The sequence below is a fragment of the Salvia splendens genome, chromosome 3, assembly GCF_004379255.2.
Source record: "Salvia splendens isolate huo1 chromosome 3, SspV2, whole genome shotgun sequence".
NCBI classification, from domain to species: Eukaryota; Viridiplantae; Streptophyta; class Magnoliopsida; order Lamiales; family Lamiaceae; genus Salvia; species Salvia splendens.
In genome coordinates this window covers 12,792,963-12,808,567 of record NC_056034.1, presented here as the reverse complement: position 1 = coordinate 12,808,567, position 15,605 = coordinate 12,792,963, and the positions used below count along the sequence as shown (strand labels likewise).

Sequence of the window (15,605 nt, the reverse complement as noted above, 5' to 3'; positions counted from 1 at the left end):
CTACTTCACTGTTCATTTTGATTATATTATTGGCAACCTATTATTGATATCTACATTCTATTCATCATATCCTCACTTTCGCAATTTATTACATCTGGCAAGTTCTTCCCACAATAAAATTTCCCAGCTCTATAGGTATAGCTCAAGCCCTATGAAGTTGTATCTTTTCTTTTATGGGAGTGAGTAGGGATGTCAATCGGGCCGGCCCATCGGGTTTCGGGCCAACCCGCTCGGGTTGCGGGTCAATCGGGTGCGGGCTAATCGGGTTGTGATTTCTTTCGGGTTATAAAAGTTCAACCCTAACCCTAAAAGCTCGGGTTTCGGGCTAGCCCAACGGGTTAATCGGGTTGCCACCGATAAAATTAACATGCGATCAATCCAATAAATAATGATGAAAAATAGTTATATTTATTAAATGTAAAATATTTAATTATGAGATATTTGAGATAAACATGATGAAATACTAATATTTGAGATATTTTGTGAAATTTTAATGCATGTTTTAGTAATTTAAATATTCTTTTAGTGAATTTGAAGTTTTAAATTTATTTATCAATTTTTATATTAATGAAAAATTCAATATATAATATTTATATTTAATATAAAATTGAAAGTTATTTTTTTAGTTATATATATATTATAAATTAATCAATGAAGTGTCGAATTATAAGTAAAAATATTGAATGATAGAAATTTTATCGGGTTTTCGGGCCAGCCCATCGGGTTTTCGGGTCTGGCCCTAACGGGTTGCGGGTTAATCGGGTACGGGCTAATCGGGTTTTGATTTTATCGGGCTAGAAATTTCCGGCCCTAACCCTATAAATTTGGCGGGCTAATCGGGCCAGCCCACGGGTTGCGGGCTACACTGACATCCCTAGGAGTGAGCATAATGAGCCCAATTGAGCCTAGTCTTTGCACTTCATGAAAACCTTTGTTGCAAGCTACTGGTGAAAGTTTGCGGTGAACCAAACACTCACGTAATTGAAATAATTATAATCGTTTTATTTTCATGGCTACCTTGGAGCCTACACAAAGCAAGAACGATTCGACTATTTCTCTTGGAATCCCAAATTCGGTTCCTATCAAAGTTAAAATGGTTAGATCAACTCTATAATTCCTCGCGTGAGACCCTCATGAGAGGCAAGACATTGACCACTGCAGAAAACGCAAAAAAAAAAAAAATCCTACGCCAACGAACGTCGAACCGAATTAAAATTTAACATCGGAGAGAAGGTCTTTTTGAAAGTATCCCCTTCCAAAGGAATAACCAGATTTGGACTCAAGGGTAAGCTAAAACCACGATTTATTGGACCCTATAAAATTCTAGAGGAAGTGGGCCCAGTAGCATATCGCTTGGCATTACTACCCAACTTTGGGAACGCACACAACTATTCCACGTCTCCCAACTTCTAAGATACGTGTTCGACCCAAAACATGTGATTCGCCATGAAGAAATCGCTTTAGAGCCCGACCTGAGTTACGAAGAAAAGCTGGTGAGAATACTAGATCGAAAGGTGCAACAACTTCGGAATAAGTCGATTACTACAATGAAGGTTTTGTGGAAACACCATGAATAGGAAGAGGCAACATGTGAGCTGAAAGAGGAAATGAAAGAAAAATATCCAGAGCTTTTTGTCTAACTACTTCCTAAATTTCGGGACGAAATTTTTTTTAAGAGGGGTAGAATGTAACGACCCGCTAAGACTATACTATTAAAAACTATATAATTAGCTCAATTATCTATATAAGTAACTTTTATGCGATTATATCCGAACTACGACAGATTGGCGTTGTTGTTTGTTTTGACGTTAGGCAAATAAATAGAACACATAAAAATATTACAGCTATATGAATATAATAAATTTAAATAAGATCCCAAAATCCAATTTTAATGTCCGATACATCCAGCAACATTTATTACATCCTACATTCTAAGCAAATCGGGTACTTTAGTGCGGGCAGCCACGAGCTTGAACCGGGTTATTTCCTACACCAAATTAAACAATAAATAAAAAAAATAATATAATAAAGCAAATTAAACATAAAGAAAAGGAGTAGATAAGTTTCGATCATGAAAGGATTTTGGTGCATTAAATGAGATGTCAGAATAATGAATGCTGTATTAATGAATCTTAGCAAGAAAGAATGCCACATAAGAATGCAAGACACGCCACTTGCATATTATTTTTGAAAAATAAGCTCCACTTGCATCTTTTTATGTATATGTACATGTATATCTGCAAATCATTCTTATCACTCACACACATCACCCTCATAAATCCTAATTTTGCACACCCCAACCCACAAAGGGTAGAGGAGTTCCGAGGGGGGGAGATTGCACACTCAAACACTACAATCCAACCACACCTTTATTCCAAGGTAAATCCCAAACCTTTCTTTTCTTGCACATACGTACAAGCATATGCATATCTAAAGAGAAATTAAAATCTGCCCAAATCAGAAATCAAGAATACACAGCAAGTTTAATATCATGTTTCACCATCAAGTCTATCAAGTCTTTTAGTAGCAGGACAATTGTTCAAATTCATAGAATTCATAAAATAGAGAACTCAAGTTCTACAACTATAGTAAGCCCAAGTTAACAACTTATCTCAAGAACACGAATCTGCCGGAATTCCGGATACTGAGTTTCGGCACACCGTCGTGGCAGCCCCACACCCCAAATCCATCACGGATTTCACCCCTTTACAAATCTACAAGTTTGAAACAACAAAGCTTTAAAAAAAAAACAAATCAAAGGTTAAATCTTTATAGAATTAGAATAAGGGGGGAAAGTTAAAAATCTAAGCTTTACCTGTCGGAGAATGGCGAGGTGACGGTAGTGGTGTCGGGCGAGGAGGCAGGCCGCGAGAGAGAGAGAGAGAGTGCAGTGGCGGAGGGCTCACCGGCTGTCCGGAGACGGCCGGACTGCTGGAGGAAAGGCGGCGGCGGCGACTGATGGGGTGCATGGCGGTGATGACGGTGGAAACCGAGAGAGAAATAGACGGAGGGGCACGACGGTGAACAGCCCCGCGCACAGCAGCGGCGGCGGTGGCGTGAGCAGGGCCGAGAGAGGAGGGGAGTGAGTCGTCGATTCTGGTGGAGTGGGGAGGTAGGCGACGGAATTTAGGGATTCGTCTCTCTAATTTTGGGGGAAATGTAAATAAGAGAGAGAGAGGGGAATACCGATTGTGGAGGAGGGGAGTATTTCAAAATGGGCCTCTTCCTAATTAATTTAATTATGGGCTCTTTTCTTTTAATTATGGGCTCCTTTTCTTTTAATTATGGAGCAAGAACTTGGCTCTTTTTGAGTTATAATAGTTAGGGATATAAGATGGGTGAAAGACATAATCTTTGGGCCAAAAATAAAATAGTTCTTTGGGCTGAAAATAAAAGGAAGTCTTGGCCCAGTTTTGAAATTAGAATTTAATTTGGAGGAATTTTTAATATTAAAATCTTAGCCTAAGTTTTAAGTATGGTTCAATTAATATGTTTTTTTTATATGGTTTCTTCCAATGATGTAACTAAGCTAACATAATTGAGCTTGGGACTTATTTTAGAGTTTTGCCTAAAATTGTAGTAGTGAATGGAATGCCACTTAATCGGAGCCGAAATAGCAAACGAACTAGTAATAAATAATGTAAGTTCAAATAATGTAAGTTTAGAAATTTCGTAGTAGTAGTAATAATAATATTAATAAAGAAGTGCTATTAATTAAATTTCCCAATTTAATTAATATGCAAGTTTCTAAAATTTTCTAACGGTGAGCAAATGATAAAAGAAATAAAGTAGGGGCATGCATTCCTATAAGTATGTGAATTTCTCGAGTCTTATTAGTACGTTGTTTGTTTTCAAAAAGGTTATCTCCGCAAGTAAGGTCGGAGTAAGAAATTCAAGTTAAGGAAACTAAGCGATCAAGGTGAGCTTTCTTATACTAAAATACAAATCTTATTTTATGAAAACAAGAACATATGTTCGTGATTTTAATGATGTTGTCATGCCATAAATGTTTTGTGTATGATGCCTATCTGTTGGCTACGGCCAAGTGGATTATGAATGATGATATAAGTCGAATTCGGGTCCCAGTGAGGGTGGTGTCCCCGCTCGGACTAGTGTACACAAGCTACCTCTGACATGTTGGGCAGAGCAGGTGACCGTGGAAGGTGGCCACCTTCCCGGCACAAGAATACCTCTGACATGATGGGCAGAGAAGGTGACCGTGCGAGAACACCATCTCGACGGCACAATGTGATCAGATATGGCTAAGTACAGGAAAAAGGGACTGCAGTCCAATGTGAATATTTTTAGTAAGCTCAGGCCGTTTCAATAAACCCCCGAGTGTTACTGTGATGTTGGCTTGACAATATTTTCAAATGTATATGTGTAATTTTCGGCAATGTGTTCACTGAGTACTTTTTGTACTCAGCCCTGCATATATTTCTAAATGTGCAGGTTGAGCAGCGAAGTGGTGGAGGAAGTGCTATTGAGACAAGACATTTAATTCAGTCAGATTTTGACTCTCGGAGGTTCATGTCTTCATACATGGAACCGCGTTCATTTGTTTCCGTTGTGCATCTTAAAAGACTCAAGTCTATTTTGTTCAAAACTCTGATATTTTGAAATTTCTTTACAAACAATTACTCGAGTTTTCATGATCGAGTATATTTCTTCTATGTATCAACACTTGATTAGTCATGTATCGCAACCAATGCTTGATTTTATTTTCCCCTTATTTCTTTCCCCGCTTCTTTAACCCTCCCCTAGTCGCGATCAACCGTGCTTTCTATCATTAGAAAATGAGGTCGTGACATTATGTGCGAAAGTAAAAGATCAGTTACAATTTATGTAGTTCACTGTTAATATATTTGTCATCAATCAATGTTAAATTTTCTAAACATTTACACTCAGTTAATCAGTCTACCATTACACATATTTAGCATGATAATTATTTTTAATATATTGAAATAGATCAGAAACAGTATGTGGTGTTGATGAGCAGCACATGGCGCACTATAGCATCCTCACAAACTTTAAATGTGTTTCGTTCGAATGTGGTGCTGCCACGTGTCCGACACATGTTTATTCGTTGATAACTGTCCAAAACCAATCTTCCACCTCTTCTTTTGACAATATTTGCTTGATTTCTGCCAAGAATGTAAAAGACTACAAATAGAAGTAGGAAAAAATCACTAGAGATTAGAGATTAGAGATTAGAGATTAGAGATTAGAGATTAGAGATTAGAGATTAGAGATTAGAGATTAGAGATTATTTTAGGCCTGCAGATACCATCAACATCTTAGTTTGTTATTTGGATGAAAACATGTCAAATTGTATGGTATTAATATGAATTCGATTTTTGCATTTTTATGAATAATATATTACTCCTTTCATATATAAAAAATAATCTCGTTTATAGACAATAATTATTTTATAGAGAAAGAAAAAAGTGGGTTAGTAGAAGAAAGAGGAAAAAAATAATACTCCAGTAAGAAACTTTTGATAATTAAATTAGAAATTAATTTTAGTGGAGTGATCAAAATAAAAAAAAACTATTTTTATGAATACATGAAGTTTTATAGTAATAGATAAACTTTTTACATCCTGTCTAGTGATTAGATCAAGACTAACTGATTTTAACTAATCACGAAAAAAGCACATGAGCTGGCCTTTATTAGTTGCAAGGAATCTCGTGGCTTCAAAATAAATTTTATTTGATGATATATTTGTAACGTGTCAGCACTGGTTAGGGAGAGATGATTGAATAATTCTTTAGTGATTTTAATGTCTTAAGAATTAAGACATTTCAAGATTACAAAATTTCAAATCAAAGTGGTCTTACTCTCTACTTTGAAAATTATGTATAAAGTCTTTCCCTCTAAAATAATGAAATAAATATAGAGAGTCATTAAATGGGTCAAACCGGCGTTTAGATTATCTTTATTTCGTGATTGAGTTGTGAATGGCTCAAAACTGAATGCAATTAATTATGCTACCCTCCTACATTATTGGAGTAGGAATTGGAAATATTGGTTACTAATCACTATCATATTAAATTATTAATTGTTAGGAAAATTTTTCTGCTATTTTATCGATAGTTTATATACTAATATTACCATCAAATTTTTTACCCACTAGAAAGTTAGATAGTTTTAAAAACTTTAAGGCTCTAAATATTTTGTGAATATGCCATTAAATTCGGCCTTTGTAGCTATCGCCGACCCCATGATATAGCAACGGTTTGTCTCTTCGGAATTAAAATGCAATTTAATTCTTCATTTTCCATTTATTGCTTTTAGCTTTGCTACATTAAATTTCGACACCGACTACATTCTTCACTATGTTTGACCTCACAAGTTTCGTTTCTTAAATATGATACTAAACCCACCAATGAGTTTAAAACGTGTAACAACAAATTAAATAGTTCAATATTGACGTGTTTGACTATTTTATTTTTCCTTGCTTCTAGAAAGGGTATGTATTTCGCTTGAGCTTGGAATTGAACTTGCATAGAAGGAATAGGGCTAGTCTCCTACATACCATGACGATTTTTTTATATGTATAAGTTAAACAAAATTGTGAAAAATTCTATATATATAGTACTTTGAGACGAGGCTGAAAACTAGAGGAGATTTAATAATTATCATTATAATCCAGTACTATAATTCAGCTGGTGAAAGCAACACAAAAACAACTAATAAAACATATAATTGCCAGCTGGGCTTTATAACCTGATGGATTGAATTATTAAAATTGAATTTTGAAATAAATTTTCTTCTTGCTGTCCCTTTTTCAGCAGCATCTCTCATGGTCAGGTCTAATAGTTATGAAAATAATTAAGTGGTTCTTGATGCTTAAGCAAAGCTTTTCGAATAGTAATAAAGTTGGCCAAATCATACTGTTAAGGACCGTCCTCCTTAACGTCGATTTCCACACAAAATCAAGAAACGAGATGTCGTCGTTGTCGAGCGCCCAATGTTGGGTCGTGACTTGGATGGCAAAAAAGGGGCGGTTGAGCGCGAGATCAGCCTCGTCGGCAACCTTAGGAGATGTTTCTTGTTTGCTACTCAATTGGACCAAAAGAATGATAATTTCATATATTGATTGAATGAATAAAAAAGATAACAGTCTATCCTATTTATAATGCTACTGACTTAATGAACAAGAAAACAAAGATATAGAAAAAGATATGCTAAATCCCTATAATATCTAAACTAAATAATAATAATAGAGGTTCGTATCAACTCCCCCACGGTTAAAATCCACCTTGTCCTCAAGGTGGGAACCACGAAGCAAAAAGGAGAGTTGAAAGCAGAAGCTTCGGCGAGGCAACTCCTCCTGGATCAAACACACACCGAACAGATGAACGTCTCACTTCTTCACTTCCATAAAAAATCAACAAAGGAGACCCAACTTTGTCGGAAAAATTCCTTGCCAAATCGAAAAGCTTGTCCACGCCTCCCAGAATGCCCAAGCATGACATGTCATTACTCGGAGGGATCAACCTTGCATCTTTGTCGAGCGATGTTAATCGATGATTCATACTTGGAACATCACCGACATTCAAATCCACATAGACACAAGGAATTACGGGCAAATCGGTGTAAGCACCATCTCCTTTCTTGCCCCAACAATTTCCAACAATATTTTTGGATGACACTTGAACAACATTGAGTGAGGCGATTATCTTCTCCACTTCACCAATAGAACCATCCTCCTCTTTATCTTCTAGCAATGTCTCCTCCTTTTCACCAATCTTCTCATCATATACCCCAACGAGCACTTGCTGTGACTCATTGTCGTTCTTGACAATCCCTTTGTTCTTGACGAACTCTCCAGGGGACTCGTTGTTTGGAACATCATCACCGAATACTATCGTGGGAGTATTATCAGTTTTCTCTTCGGCTAAATTCTCATCTTGAATGTTCTCCTCAAACTCCTCCCCATCATCCGCATAACATAGAATGCGTTGTTTACACACATGTCCCCTCACCCATTTCTCGGGACAGTGCCAGCAGAGACCCAACCTGGACCGTTCTGACTTCTCCGCTTGGGAGACCCGTATTAGCGGCAGGCGTGGCTGCTCTGGAGTTTGACTGGTCACACGCGCGAGCTAACTGTATAGGTCCCGCGTTGACTTTTCAGTGGAGTAGCGGGGCTGGTGGGAGGCGGGCTGGACTCGCGCTCTCACCTCCTCCCGAGGGCGAGGTCGGTCCCAGCACGTCTCCGAGCGTCGGGGCCGGTCAACGGTCGGGTAGCCGCGGTCCTGCTGTTGAGCCGGTGGGTCCCAGCACGTTGGGCGGTGCCGCTGCGTTATGGTTGGCGGGTAGCGATCAAACCCTAATTGGGTCTGATGATCTCCGCGATCAGATAGGTGGCCACCCCTCTCGACGTAGCCACCGCGGTGTCGGGGCCAGGCGTCTTGCGCGCGATCGCGGTACCTGATGGGTTGGTATCTCGGCCGTGGGCGACGATCAGGTGGATCCAAGTGGTGTGAGACGTAGGGTGATTCTGGATCAGGCCACGAGGGCGGACGGATTACTTCCACCCGGCTGCTCGGAGGGTCCCAACTGGTTACACGGCTAGGTTGGGCCGGCTGGTAGGGACGGAATGGTTGTGTGGCATGAGGGAAATCGTATTGACGACGGCGATAGCCGGCGTAGTCGTATGACATGTTGACGAACTGAGGCGTGGCTGTGGTGGATGATGATCGTCTGACTTCGACGCGGCACGCGAGAATCCTTCCCGTCGGCGTTGCAGAAGTAGTGTTGTCCTGCGGCTAGAGCTCGGCGGACAGGCGGGACTCGACAACCAAAGCAGTTGTTGTGCGAGGAATGTTTTCCATCGGGCAGCGGTGTAGCTTCGGTTCGAGATGGTGGGAGGGTCAGCTCTCAATGAGAGCACCAGTTGTTAAGGACCGTCCTCTTTAACGTCGATTTCCACACAAAATCAAGAAACGAGATGTCGTCGTTGTCGAGCGCCCAACGTTGGGTCGTGACTTGGACGGCAAAAAAGGGGCGGTTGAGCGCGAGATCAGCCTCGTCGGCAACCTTAGGAGATGTTTCTTGTTTGCTACTCAATTGAGCCAAAAGAATGATAATTTCATATATTGATTGAATGAATAAAAAAGATAACAGTCTATCCTATTTATAATGCTACTGACTTAATGAACAAGAAAACAAATATATAGAAAAAGATATGCTAAATCCCTATAATATCTAAACTAAATAATAATAATAGAGGTTCGTATCACATACTCCCTCCGTTCCGTTGTAGTGGAGTCATTTTGCCATTTTGGTACATTCCATAATAGTGGAGTCATTTCCCTTTTTAGTAAAAGTTAACACATTTATTCTCACTTACTTTAGAGCATCTCCAATGGTAATAGGTCAGCCATATGCTAGCCACAAACTCCTCCTGCCACATCATAAGCACTAAAAACTCCTCCTGCCACATCATCAGGACAAGCAACTGGCAATAGGCTAGCCACAATAAACAAAATTATAAAAAATAAATAATTAACAATCACACAAAATACGGAATTAAATTTACGACACAGATATGAGAAAATTCAATAATAATATTTAAATAAAAAAAGTACATTAATTAAAAAAATTACATTAATTAAAAAAATCTAACGACGTGCAGTCCTCCTCGCCCATAACTCTTCAATTAAATCCTTTTGGAGTCGAATATGAGCATCCACATGGCGCATGTCGGCATGTGCCTTGAGGCGGCCGATTTCATCGTGAGGTACCCCCTTCGTACGTTGGGGGCGGCCATGCCGTGGCTTGGGCCGGCTTCATTAGCATCGTCATTGGCCCAACTAGTCAGTTGTACACCTTCATCTTCGACAATCATGTTGTGCAGGATAATACATGCATACATTATATCAACAATATAGTCGACATGCCACAAACGCGTTGGACCCCTAATTGCCGCCCATCGAGACTGGAGCACACAAAATGCACGCTCCACGTCCTTGTGCACCGACTCCTGCCGTCCCGCAAAGTAGGTCTTCCTCTCATCTGATGCGCATCTGATCGTCTTCACAGAGACGAACCACCTAGGGTATATCCCATCCGCCAAGTAGTAGCCAATATCATGCTGGTTCCCGTTGGCGATAAAACTGATGGCCGGACCGACACCCTGGCACTGCTCGTTGAAAAGGGGCGACGAGTTGAGGACGTTGTTCGACCCGGCTACCCCAAAATATGCATGCCAAATCCACAGCCGGTAATCAGCTACGGCCTCGAGGATCATCGTGGGATTCTTTCATTTGTAGCCGGTCGTGTAGAACCCTTTCCAGTCAGCGGGGCAGTTCTTCTACTCCCAATGCATACAGTCTATGCTGCCCAACATCCCGGGGAACCCATGCTTCTCCCTGTGTATCAGCATCAGATCCTCGCACTCTTCAGGGGTAGGGCTTCGAAGATACTGATCACGGAATATTTCAATGACGCCCTGACAGAAATACTTCAAACAATCCAGGGCAGTCGTCTCACCGATGTGGAGGTACTCGTCCCACATGTCTGCCGCGCCTCCGTAGGCCAACTGCCTGATTGCCGTAGTGCACTTTTGTATAGGTGTGTGGCCGGGTCTGCCAGTCGCATCGTACCTGAACCGGAAACACAAATATCGACGCTCCAAAGCATCAACGATACGCATAAACACTGCCCTACGCATCCTAAAACGCCGCCTGAAAAGAGGCGCCCCAAACCGCGGCTCCTCCGCAAAATAGTCTTCATATAGCCGCTGATGTGCAGCTACGTGATCCCGATTAATCACTACTCGTCGGTGGAGAACGGGTGGAGGTCGAGGTACCGCCAGCTGCAAGGCCCTTTGTATCAACCGGTTTATCTCGCGGGACGTATAGGCCTCCAACTCTTCGTTCATGCCATTCGTACTCCTCAGCATCACCACCACTACTACCACCTGCGTTACTCATTTCACGTTGTTGCTCTTGTACAGAAATTAAGATGGAGAGAAAACTCGTTAAAACAAGTGGTGCGAATGAAAATGACGTGCAAATCGCGTATATATAGTGTTTCAAAAAATTTAAAAAAAAATTGAGCTGGCCGATCGGGAGCCTGCAATGGCGGCGAGCGGATCGGCCAGCGCCCGAAAATCGGCGTCGGGTCGCCGATTTTTTCGCCGAAATGGCGCTCGCCGATTCCAATAGTTCGGCGAGCGGACCGGCCAGCGCCGGGAATCGACTAGCCTGTCTGCTCGCCGCCATTGGAGATGCTCTTACTCTCTCTTACTTTATTCTCTCTTCGTCTCTCTACTTTCTTAATCTCCGTGCCGAAAAGAAATGCCCCACTACTATAGAATGGAGGGAGTACTTCATAATTTGTTAGTAGAGGGCCCACATATCTTGATCATTTATATCATTGTATCACACTTCATTTGATTGATCATGTGCAATTAATAATTTGAGGAATGCATTTTAGTTATATATAAATATAAATCAAGTACTCCATGTAAGTTTTCAATATAGGTGTTTTTTTATGAAGAGTGGAATCATAATTATATTTGATCAAACTAGACATACATATGTAACTCAGAATTTAACTATACATGTGTATAGAAGGCTCAAGGCTGTTAGTTTGTCAAATTTGTGATTTCTAAAACACAAGCTGATAAATATCAGAAATAATCACAAACCATTAGTAGGAAAATTTCACCAAGAATTCTTACTTAATCAGTTAATCTGGTGAAATAGTGCTAAGAAACTCAAATCTTAAAAAAAAGCCCCCAAAACAATGTACATTGAGATCTGCTATCTATACAAGTGAAGTTGGAGATGCAAATCCTCACCATCTCAGGGCCCTTTGGGTTCATAAGAGGCCTGAGCCGCTGAAGCCGCACCATCTACTTGCTTCATATACTTGCGGTGTCGCCTCTCTCGTGCATAGACCACCCAAAACACGAGAGAGAGCATCACAGCAACAGAGGCCATCAATAAACCAATGTACACCCACCTGCTGTAGAGCCTCAACTCCGGGCAGTGATCCTTGTGTATTGCCTCGAAAGTGTCTCGTACGAACGTGCAGTCCACTAGGTTGGTCAGGAACGGCCCGTAGTGGTACAGCCCGTAGCTCACATTCACAGCTCCACTCATTTGATCATACATACTAGGTGTTAGGCGCCCTACTGTCGTGCATTTGTTGTTCGCAACTTGGCATTCGTAATTCTTCCAAACCTGCTCCACACGACCCATATTCGAGACATTAGACGAGCCTCAGCTGAGTAAAGTTGGCTCAACCTTAAGGATAAGCAGTTTTAGTTGTGTTGCATTTGTGAAGCCAACTTCACCAGGATTGCATGTTTTACGGTCTGTCTTGTCGGGATTATATGGATTGCAGAGAAGAGGCACCAAAGGGCCCGACTGGTTGTACGACAAAGGTCCAACGATAGGAGATAGATTGCGGTTGGATACATTAGCGATGATCCCATTCACGAGCTGAACCATTTGGAAGGTCACTTCTTTGCTTTGGGAACGTGCTACTTTAGCGGTAGCTGTGTCCACACACGGGATGACTTTGTCTAACGCAGTGTGAGCTGTCAGGTTACCAACCCAATCACTCATGGCCACACATGTATCTCCCATCACACTAACAGATAACAAAAATTTGGCTAGTTAGCATTTCAACAGGAAAGAAGGAAAGATTCTTCGTGTAGACGACACTTACTTGTGAAGAACAAGGAATACGCCAATGTTTGTAAGTCGTCCGATATATCGCGATATATCGCCTGTATCGGTAGGCCAAGGGTCGATACACACCCAGATGCGACTTAGGCGACTAACATTCGAGTCGTCCGATATATCGCGCGACTCGACCGATTAGTCGCCTGATCGAGTCGAGGACGACTTAATGGGCTTCACTCCAGATTGGGCCAGGCGGACAGGTAGGTGTCTATTCAGCCCATTAGGGTTTCTTTATACATCCCCCACACCCCCTCCCCACGTCCTCCTCCTCCAGAACTGCAGCCGCCGCCGACGCTCCCTCCACCTCCAGAAACTGAAGAACGCCGCCGCCTCTCCTGGACACACCTCCGGCCTGCCTCATCCGCCGCCTCTCCTCATTCAGGATGAACTCTAGTTCCGGTAATGCTCCAGTTCCTCTTCCTCTCTTATGTCTCTCCTCTCTCGTCTATTATTTGAGTTCCTCATCCGCCGCCTCTCCTCATTCCAGTTGAAGATGAAGTGTCAAGTGAAGAGGATGATGAAATGGGATATGAGAGTGGATCTGATTACGAAGATGATGAAGAGGGTGGTGGAGGTTCAGCTGCAGGGGCTTTCCAAGTGGATGATGCTGTGCTTTGAGTTTGCTTAATTGCTTGTCAGTTGTTATCATGCAAATCGTTGAACATGACTAAATCATTGAACAATATGATGCTGTGTTTTTTCCTGTTGTAATTTGAAGTATATATTGCATATTTTACATGTGTAAAAGGGCAAGTCGCCCGATATATCGATATATATCGGTCTTGAGGGACCTGGACGACTTGTCTGGTGAGTCGCCCGACTTACTATCGATATATCGACTAAGTCGACTCGGTCCTATGGCGACGCGGTTCGATTCACCGACTTAAAAAAATTGGAATACGCCACAGAAGATGAAAGCGAGTGCAACGAGAATCCAACCAATGATGACCAATCTATGAAGAACAGCATAGGATTTTGAAATTGTGAATCTGAAGTTAACAGAAGGTTAATGTATGGAACATATCCTTGAATTTCACTCACATGTAGACGAGAAACTGCAGGCCAAAGACAGATAACACAGCACCAGATCACAAAACAACTAATCATCAAACATCATTTATTTGGAAAATCACCATTCCAAAAACTACAAATTGAAGGAATCAGAACTTACCAAAACCAAGAAATGCAAGGGTAAGCATTACAGCAGCTACTATAATGAGAATCCACCCTCTGTAAGTCGTTAAACGGAACCAAGATAAGAGTAAGACATGTGTACAACATTGAGGAAAATACGAACGAGAAAGCAGTTAGCTCAAAATATACTCACACAGCATCCAAATATTTGAATATGTCATCCTTATTATTCTCCGTTGCACTCTCAAGAGTGTCGGCAGCAGAGGTGACCAACGTGTTGACCTTGTCAATGTTGTTCTGCACGTCTTTAGGAAGAAAAACTTGATCTACTCTAACTGTCTTGGCAGAAGTGAGATAACTCGAAAAGTTTTCAGGTTGCCAACAGTGGAATCTGATTGTCCCAGCACATACTCTAGCGTATCTTTTGTACTGTCGTGGAACTTCCCTTGGCCGGTGTAGAGAACAATAGAACCAACTCTGATGCACGAGAAGGCAATACGAATCAGATCAAGTCCGAGCAGAAATGGCATAAAGTTCAAAAGGGAGCAAGCTTACACAGCAGCAACTGTGAACAATGTCAAGAGAATGAGCGAGAGAGCATAGGCAACACGCGAATAGCCATAAGTGCGGCGTCTGCAGCAGCAGACGTACATACACGACAGAAGCAAGAAGATCCCAAACAGCACAAACCAGGCTAAAGCAATAAGGAAAAGGGTAGAGCCAGTGTAAAACACAGACTGCATCAAAATACAGGAGAAAACAATTATTTCAAGCCATACAACTTATTCAATTTAATAGCTACAAATTTAAAACCTTGAAGAAGCTAATAAACATCATTTTTCACCAAGTTCAAGTTTAAGGCAACTCAAACATCACAAAAACAGACAATTCTATATGAACCAATCTTTATCTACCTCAGCATTTTCTAGACAACATATCTAAGACTGAGAAAGAATCTCTTTGAACAATTTCAACTTGATGTAATCTCCCATGAAGCAGCACTAAAAAGTTAACTTTTTGAAACAATTGAGCACCGATTTTAACTAGTCAACCCTAGTAAATAAAACTAAATTGATCAACAACAAACCTAAGGCAATAAAATATACTCCTAGTAGTATCTGTTACAAAGACAGTAAGCAAAGGAGGCAAAAACAAAGAAGCTCTTACAGTAAAGTAATGTTCATTGCTGATATTCCAGCCTCCTGTGTAGTAGTTGGTGTGATCAAGCAGATCCTTCCTACGTGTTCTCTCCTCAGCAAGCACTAAAACCGTTTCGTTTCCCAAAACAGAGCGCCGCGGAACGACGGCGCCGTCAGCTGCACCTGCAAGACATATGAAAAGGGTTGGCAAAAGATGTGATTTTGGACATACCCCAGTTGATAAAACGTACCAGGAGAAGAGAGGGATGTGAAGAGGAGAAGGGTTAAGGCTGTTAGAGCGAGGAAAGAAGTGGTTTTGGTGTTGAAGCTCGGAATCATGGTGCTGGGGAGGAATGTGGGTTTAAAAGTGTGAGTGAGAGGCTAATGTAAATGGATAACCGTGTCTAAGGCCATCCACAATAGGAATAGCCCAGCAATAGTCCAGCCATAGCCTAGCCACTACCACATCATCAGTACTAAAAATCCTCCTGCCACATCATAAATAGCCCAGCCATAGCCTAGGCACATCATAAATAGCCTAGCCACATCAATAGCCACATCACTAATAACAATTATATAAAAATAAAATAATTAACAATCACACAATATACGGAATTTAATT

The 15,605-nt window shown here is 41.1% G+C and overlaps 1 pseudogene; it reads right to left on the bottom strand.

Moving 5' to 3' along the window:
- Positions 1-13,378: 13,378 nt before the first annotated feature.
- Positions 13,379-15,324, bottom strand: LOC121793585 (annotated as a pseudogene).
- Between the last annotated feature and the right edge of the window lie 281 nt (positions 15,325-15,605).